An 8,232-nucleotide genomic window follows, 5' to 3' on the forward strand; every position below is an offset into this window, starting at 1 on the left:
AGAATAGCCTAAAATCTTGTGGCACCGTTTGATTGATAAAAAAAAAAATCAGAGATTATTTTTTTTAATTTTTTAGGGGTTCTTTAGTCTATAGTCTAACCAGACGCAACAACCAGGGGAGCACGTCAATACAGTCAGCAGATAAGGTTATTTATTATTCGGATAAAACCGAATTAATCAATTGGACTATTTGGTTCGTATATGCTGATTTTTGGATTGGTTTTTTCAACAAAACCGAATTATTATTTTGGATTTCAGATTGGTTCTGATTTATAAAATAAATCCGAATAGTCCAAAAAAACCGAATAAACATTTATTGTTTATATATATATATATACACCTTAAAAAGCATTTACAAGATTTTGCTGAATTTTAAGAGGTACAAGCTTTTAAGCATCATATACAATAATTTTATGCATCGGAGAATAATAAATCTTATTCGGTCAAAAACTGATTTTGAATAGGTCTTTTAAGCTTATCTTCAAATTGAATAGGTTAAATATAAAAAAGTCAAATAAGATGATGGTGATAATATTTTGAATGGGTCAAAGTTTGACCAACTATTCCTCATATCTAATTAAATCGTTAAATACTAAATCTTATCCGGTCAATATTTATGAAAAAATCAAATAAGATGATGATGATAAGATTTTGAATGGGTCAAAGTTTGACCAAGTGTTTCTCATATCGTTAGAATCGGTAAATACTAAATCTTATCCGATCAACATTTATGAAAAAATCAAATAAGATGATGATGATAAGATTTTAAATGGGTCAAACTTTGACCAAGTGTTCCTCATATCCAATTGAATCGCTAAATACTGAATCTGTCAATAATAATAAAAAAGTCAAATAAGATGATGATAAGAGTTTTGAATGGGTCAAAGTTTGACCAAGTGTTCTTCATATCCATTTGAATCGGTCTAATACGATGTACATGTTATAAAACATTTCATATAAACTGGAAGAGGCACATTGATCTAGCATTCGTCTATCATGAATGCCTTGCCATTGACCGCAAAACCTTGGTTCTCTCTCATGCTCGCTACCTCCTCCTTTGTTTTTCTTTCTATTAAAATCGAATAAGCCCAAAAATGTCTTACGTTTAATCCTAGCCCAGGTATAAGAAATCTCTATCTGTTCGTCATTTTGTTTAACAAATTTTTTATGTCATTTTGTTGATCCGCACCCATCGCTTTGCGCGGGTAAACGGCTACTATATATATATATATATATATATATATATATATATATATATATATATATATATATATATATATATATATATATATAGGGGACGGTTCACTTGAGATTAAAAAAAAAAATAGAGATCTTGAGATTAAACCTCAGCCACATATTTCGCATTTCCCACTCTAATGCTCCAACATACCAGCAACAACGACATATGCCTAATCATAAATGATTATATGGTAGAGAGGTATAATCATACAGGATTATACATGTTTATACATATATGCATAATCATAAATGATTATACATATATGTCTGTTCACAGATTAAGTAATCATAAATGATTATTATAGTTAGTCGCAGAAGAGGTGGTGGTGATAGAGGTGGCGGTGGTATAAGTAATGGAGGTGACAATGGTGGGGTCGACTGGTGTCAGAGGTGGTGGTAGTGGTGGTGGCGGTGGCGGTTATGGTGGTGGGGATGGTTGCGGAGGAGAAAGGAATGGGTGGCACTGTCTAATCATTTATGATTACACCAGACCTGCCGTGCCGGTACGCCGAAGGGTTAGAGCGGCAGATGTGAAATACGTTACTGAGGTTGAATCTCGAGATCTCTATTTTATTTTTAATTTCTACGGAACCTATATATATATATATATATATATATATATATATATATATATATATATATATATATATATATATATATATATATATATATATAGAGAGAGAGAGAGAGAGAGAGTGAAAGAGAGAGAGAGAGAGAGAGTTATTTATTAATTTTGTAATTTTTTTCAGATAGGTTTAAAACGTTTCACCCGATAAAAAAAACATCAATATGTATTTTATCTCAAAAGTTTTCTATCCATAAAATATTTAACTATAATATATATATATATATATATATATATATATATATATATATATATATATATATATATATATATATATATATATATATATATCTTCTTAGTAGTTGTTTATAAAGTTCAAATCACAACTAAATAATTTGATTTTGTTTATTGTGTAAAATTAGATAATATTATAAATAATATATAATTTTAAAATGTTTCGGTTTTTGAAAAACCGAATTATAAAAATCAATCTAACCGAATTGTAACTGAATTAGATTGGATCGGATTTGAATTTAGTTTTGACTATTCGGATCTATGTTTTGAAAATCGAAATCAATTTGGATTTAGTTGATTGGATCGTATCAAACCGATCCATCCAAATGAACACCCTTAACAGCGGGGAGGATGACACTACTGGAAAAGACCGTCTGGCGAAAATGCGCGGTAGGCTTGCGTCCGGGGAGCATAAAGAGGAAAGGGAGTCCGAACGGTGGAATAGCCAGGGAGGTCGGGTCATATGACCGAATCTTGTCTTAAAGAAGGCCCTATGAAGTAAAGGGAAGTGCATGGATTCTTGGAAAAAGAGGAAATGAGCATAAATAAAAAATGAAATCAAGCAAATTCAATGAATAAATACAAGACAACGATACTAACTATTAGAAAAAAAAAACTCATTTTTAAAGGTAATTTCTGTCATAAAATCGTCAATAAACTGACAAATTTATATACGATTCACTATTATCTAACTTTGTGATGGATTGGCAACAGATCCGAGACAAATTTGTGATGAGTTTTCAACGGATTTGTAACGGATTTTTAACAGATTTATGATGGATTTTGATGGTTTTTTATTAAATTTATATGTGACGTGCAATTTTGAGGATAGCCCGTGCTACAAAGTAAATCCACCCCTAAGCATTGGCTCGAAAATAAGATAGGATCTTTTCGAGAATGATGCAAGAGCGATTCAAGACGGACCGAAGACGAGTCTTAAAAACAGAATCGAAAGTGTATGTTCAATATAATTTTTGTGTTATTACACAATTTTAATAACATATTAATCGACTTCTTCCCTTTTTTCTTTTATTAAAGCTTAATGTATCATTTTTACTTAATTTTAATGTATTGTTTTACTCAAAACCGAAGCCAAGAAAATGAAAAATACTGAAACTGAAACGAAAAGCCTCCAAAATTAAATCAAAGGCGCACACAAACTCGCAAAGACCGAAAGATTGGACCGAAAAACACCGGACCTTTCCGATACTGGTCCTAAACAAACCAAATTGTTCCAAGATCGACCCAAAACCGTTTCGTGACCATCTCTATCATATTCTCATGAATGTATGCATTAAAGCTTTGGGATACCAAGAGTCACCTCCCAATTGATCAGCCCAACAACGAGCGAAACAGGCCCATCCGGTTTAAGCGAAACCCACCCGCCACAAGGATTAACCATGGACGAGATCCATGACTTGGTTATTCTCCCACATTTAAAGAAAAGGAGAAGGTTCGGCATATAAGGCCCCCAAATTTATTATATTGTGTATTTATTATTTAATATATAATGATCATTTTAAAGCAATAAGCAAGATAACTTTAGACAAGTTGTAAAAGCGGCTTGCTATTAACGAATGGGCAAATTTCGAATCATGTTATATAGATTTTTTATAATAAGAAAAAATATCAAAGTTTTTTTGTAAAATCTTTTTTATTATAATAAAAGACTATAATTTATGTCATTTGTCATCTTTTACTTCTCTAGTACCACGTGGTGTTTTATCCTTCTCCGTGTAAAAGGTGTCTAAGATTTCATTTTGAACGTTAAAATGATTTTTAGGCAAAATAATTTATTAACTTAAAGTGGTGAAAAAATAAGTTTCTAAAAAAATATATGGATTATTTTTTTATAGTGAGAAAGTCAATAAATTAAAAAACATTTGTCTTAATTTATACATGTTTTAAACATGAGTGGAGCTACGATTTAAGAAAAATCACAAAGAAATTTTTGTTTCCGTTAATCTCAATTTTCAAAAGTTTTCAACTAACTATAAACATCAACTTGTATTCATCCGTTAACCTGTAACTTTGGGTCACACACACCTTCTACTCGTTTGAAAAAAGAATCGTAACCTGTAATTTTTGGTCACACACGTTTTATTTGTTTGAAAAAAGAATCAATAGTTCTTTTTTTCTCATAATTTACCCGATGATTATAATAAATCAATTAACTAAATTATCAAACCATAATTAAATTATTAATGACAAGAACCATAAATAAAAGTATGCAAAAGTTTTAAATTTTACCTTAAAAATAAAATCATGTTGATGTATTAGTTTAGACGGAAACAATTTTTTGATTGCCAATTAACAACCTCTTTGAATAAAAATAAGACAAAACTTCAAAAATGGTCCCTGTGGTTTTCAAAAATGTCAAGTTTAGTTCCTAAGTTCAAAAAGCTTTACAGATCGTCCCTGTGGTTTCAAAACTTTTAACATTTGGTCCTTCCGACTCACTCCGTTACCATTTAGCCGTTAAGTTAAGGGCTTTTTTTTTGTCATTTCATTACCCAGTGACCATTTATGAGGTTTTCTATTATTTTTTTAAATAAATAAATAAATTTAATATGCAAGGGTCCCACCTCTCTCTCTCTCTCTCTCTCTCTCTCTCTCTCTCTCTCTAACTAATGGAACAAAAAAACCCAACACCCTCCTGTGCCTTCACCCTTTTACTTGTTGACCAGTCAAAGGCCAAACCTTCTCTTCTTCATCTCGGTGGTACCAACTAGAACATAAACAACACCACCACAACTCTCCCTCCCTTTAACTTCTTCCCTCCCGAGGACAACCCAAACCTCCAACACCACTGAGAAACCTTCATCACCACCTGCCATCTTCCTTGCCCCACTCTCTATGAGTTCACGCCGATAGAACACAATGGAGAGGCAACAGAGCTGCCACAGCACGCCACCCATCACCGCTACTCGCAGCTCTGCCATCTGCTGACATCATATTTGCTGCAGATGTGAGTTTTCCGACTACCACCTTATACCTCTTCCTCTCGACTGAAAATCACCACCAAACACCACTCCCATTCGTTTTCTCTGTTGATTTCGACCAAAACCCAACCAAAAATGAGGCTGAAGGCTGCCGTAGTAACCTCCAACCACCACAGTAGGTCGCAACTTTCAGCCAAAACACCTCAAGAACAAAAGCAAAAAAGCATCCCTTTTTTTCTTTACCCTTTTTCCAGAAATCTTGATTACAATATGTAAAGCTTTTTCGTTATTGGGTTCTCCGTGATGATTAAATCCCATCTTAGCCAAAAGAAAAAAAAGTAGCCCCCTTTTGTCTGTTGATTTGGATTATGTATGTGATCTGTTGGAATTCGATTGGTGGTAATGTAAATGGGTTCTCTTGAAAATGGAGTGTTGCCATTAAAGAGGGATCAGTTACTCAAATCTTCATCTAGAAACGAGAGAGAGAGAGAGAGAAACAATTCATTTGCGTAGAGACCCCGATCGAAATTTGCAAGATTTATGGTTTTAAAGAAGCTGGATTACTTGCAATGGATTTGTGTTGTGGTTGTGTCAACTTCTTTATGTTTGTGTTTCAAATGTTCTTGCCTCTTTCTAGTGTCGAAAAAGACAGTGGAAAACAACGTACAGAGGTTCAAGCTTATGGTACATCTGGGGAACAATATATAGATGGTCAAGATCCAAACAGTAGTTGTTTGATTAAATGAGAGAGAGAGAGAGAGACCCTTGCATATTAAATTTATTTATTTATTTAAAAAAAAGTAATAGAAAACCTCATAAATGGTCCCTGGGTAATGAAATGACAAAAATGCCCCTGACTTAACGCCTAAATGGTAATGGAGTGAGCCGGAAGGACCAAATGTTAAAAGTTTTGAAACCACAGGGACGATCTGTGAGGTTTCTAACCTTAGGGACTAAACTTGATATTTTCGAAAACCAGATGGACCATTTTTGAAGTTTGGCCTAAAAATAGTTACATTGCCTCGATGAATCATCAAAACAAACGCTACTTATGAACAAATATTGATTATAATGAGATAGCTACTCACAAATTGACATAGTTAGGAGTATAAATCAATGGCTAATTAAAATAAAATAGATAGGGATGGAGACGGTGGTGTTTAGATGTGGGCCTCAACTTTTCTAGTGATAATACCCTTATTGTTTTTTATGTATAGTAATTGTTTTCTTTTAAAATAATTGGGAGGGGTTGGACATTGTTAAGCAAACGATGTGGGCTAGAAGTTTAATCCTTAGTCTAATTTATTTATAATATAACTAAAGTTTGAAAAATGATAAAATAATAATGCCATTATAACATGTACCCCTCTCCTGGGGTAAAACTTAAAAAAAAAACTTGTAAAAGTGGGGTTGTGACCTCATCATAATACCAAGATTCGAACGAGTAGTGTTGCGACGGGAATCGGGAACCTCGAGTAACACTCGGAACAAGAGAGCACGATCAGACAGAAACAAAGGATATGAGAGGGTGCATAATGGGGTTTGTCGAACCCTCTATTTATAGCCTAATTTTGGGGGCGTGTGCCGCACATTTCTAGGTTGCATGTTGCGTAAGTGCACGGTGGCTCAATTAGGCGCTGGCATGTGTCATCTTTCTGTTGAACCACATCGACCGTACCTTAGAGAATCTGTGTCCTCAGAGCACGCGTCACGTGCTAAGCGCCTACCGCGCGTCTAAACGAAATTGATTTTCTAAATTATGTAACTCTCTTATACAAACTCCGATTTTGACATTCTTTATATCCATGCGTAGATATCGACGAATACAACAACTTTCTTTTTGGTCATTTTAGCTAATTTCAACTTCTATTTTTACCCCTTAGATTTGGAAGGTAGGGGTATACTAACATGATAAAATCATAACTTCCCTATACGGATCCCGTTTTTGGTGATTTTTGTCTCAAAAATCTTATTTTAACGAACACTTTCCTTTTTATGACATTTGCTCAAAAAACGATCTCATCGAAGTCTTTTTACGTTGTAACTTTTTATATGTGGTTGATCTTTATATTTTATGAAATTCATTTCATTTATCCGAAGTCGAACTTTTATTAATTTTATATTTTTGGAATCATGTCATCGTGTACTTTCCAAATATGTAAAAATGTTCATATGTCGGCACGACTTTTCCCACACTTATTTTCTAGTCTCTTGGTCAAACGGCTCATATTTTTATGACGATGTAAGGACATAATTACCTATATTTATTAGTATACTATAAATATTACATTCATATATTATTACATTTGCTCGTTTAGACTAATTCATAACAACGTTCGGTGACATATTTTCCTCGGTTGTCACACTGTCAACAATTGTCCATCATTTTCAATATATAGCGATCCATACTGTGAGTTGACCAATCTTTCAGTACTAGATAGACAATATGAGCGTATCAAACGCTTCTTGACCTATTCCTCAGCATTCCCGAAAAGGACTACTGACTACAACAAGTTCCTCACCCAACACTTTCCGATGTGGGGACATCCCACACATCATATACCTAGCGGTAACTTGCTCTGCGTTCAAGATTGAACCAATCCTTGAACTCTTTCATAACTGTGAAGGACTCTGGTGGATCCTTGAGAAACAGGGTGTAAGAACTTCCTATCCATGAGTAATTCAATGGTAGCCTACCTTTCTTCCCTCACACATCAATTATCCCGAATCAAACATTTTGCATACCGGAACCACAAATTTTGTTGCCCTAAATTACGAGAACCACAAAATCGAATTGTTCGTTGATCCCTCGACAATGGGCCTTCTTATGGCCCTTCTGATTACAATGGAAGCAAATCAGATCAAATATTGGTGTGGTGGCGGTAGTAGTAGCAGTGCAATCCATGCTAATATGGCCCGTTCGGCCGCACTTGAAGCATCCATAACCACCTACCTTGCACGCCCCCTCGTACATCTTGCCGCACTTGCCACAGCGGCCCCGACCCTGCTGGCCTTTCAATCTAGAATTAAATACATTGGACCTTTTGCCCGAACTCCCTAAAACCTGAGCGTGATCCGTCTTCCTCTTCCTCTCCATCTCAATGTCAATATCCCTCTCCCTAGCCCTCGTTATCATATCCTTTAGTGTCATGCAACTGGATCGGTTCACAAACTGCCAAATATCACTCCTCA

The sequence above is a fragment of the Lactuca sativa genome, chromosome 2 (assembly GCF_002870075.4).
Source record: "Lactuca sativa cultivar Salinas chromosome 2, Lsat_Salinas_v11, whole genome shotgun sequence".
Lineage (NCBI taxonomy): Eukaryota > Viridiplantae > Streptophyta > Magnoliopsida > Asterales > Asteraceae > Lactuca > Lactuca sativa.